The sequence below is a fragment of the Prunus dulcis genome, chromosome 2, assembly GCF_902201215.1.
Source record: "Prunus dulcis chromosome 2, ALMONDv2, whole genome shotgun sequence".
Lineage (NCBI taxonomy): Eukaryota > Viridiplantae > Streptophyta > Magnoliopsida > Rosales > Rosaceae > Prunus > Prunus dulcis.
The window spans coordinates 5,441,590-5,442,698 of NC_047651.1; the positions used below are offsets into that span (position 1 = coordinate 5,441,590).

At 35.8% G+C, this 1,109-nt stretch overlaps 1 protein-coding gene across 2 annotated transcripts in view; it reads right to left on the reverse strand.

The window, feature by feature from the left end:
• Window positions 1-284: 284 nt before the first annotated feature.
• Window positions 285-1,109, reverse strand: part of LOC117619668 (protein CDI-like) — a 9,222-nt gene continuing 8,397 nt past the window's right edge. For both annotated transcript variants that reach the window (XM_034349669.1, XM_034349670.1), the window contains one exon: window positions 285-458. The gene's annotated coding sequence lies outside the window, so the exon portion shown is untranslated. The remainder of the gene's footprint in view (window positions 459-1,109) is intronic.

Here is a 1,109-nt window from a genome sequence, read left to right on the forward strand (position 1 = left end):
GTGAAGCAATATGATCTAGGTCCTGAAACTAAACCAATTTGTCTAGGCTAACTCTAGCCTCATATGCAAGTAAAAGCACCATCTCTATATGTAGAAGATTTGAGATCTTTAAGACATATATCAGTAGGCTGGACCGTAGTCAGTGTTGGCCCTCCAATTAAAATGATAAANTCATTTACAATTGAGTTTTAAATTTTGNTATTAGTCTGAAAATTCTAGCTCAGCCACTACTTCAAACCATATTCATAAAGGATCAAAATGTACAAGAAAGAAATACAGATTACTTTAACTAATATAATACAAATGTTACTGCATAACGAGCTAAATGTTACACAATGAATCGTTGCATATACTAAGAATACAATGCAATACCTAGCTACTATTAATAACCACTACACATTACACTTCTCTAAAAAGTATCACACATAACCCTTGTCCCCCTCCCTCTACTTGATTTGCTGCCACATAGAACGGGTGTCAGCAAATTAAATATGGAATAAAAGGGACAGCACATCCGGACTCCTTCACACATTTATTCAACATAAAATAAAGAGCGAAAAAATGAACTCCTGTTATAAATGAACTGGGATATGTACGAATATTGAGCTGCACGTAAAGTAGATGAGACATAGCATTTAACGAGGTTCGGCTATGCCTACGTCCTCGAGAGCAGCAGCAGTAACTTTTCACTATGTAAAATAATAGGGCTACAACTTTAGTGTTTACAATATGTATGGCTCACTCAATTTTCTCTCTTGGAGAATTTCTCTCTTGCTCTCTTTCNTCTCAACTCACTCACCCTCTTTCTTCCTTCTCTTCCTCTTCTCTATGTGTGTTTACAAGCAAATATAATGCCTATTTATAGGCAAAGCAAATGGCTNTTAATGGAGACATAATGATTTATCCCCAACATCATTATCCCATCTTTTGACTAATACCTACTANCTTTATCTCCACTAATTCCCACCTAATTTTACCTATGTGGGCTTCATTTATTTTATAACACTCCCCCTTGAAGACCACATGTGATATGTTAGTTGCATCATTAAAGACTTGCTTGGAGAAAACCTAGTGAGGTAGAAAACTGATGGAAGGAAGAAAGAAGAGTA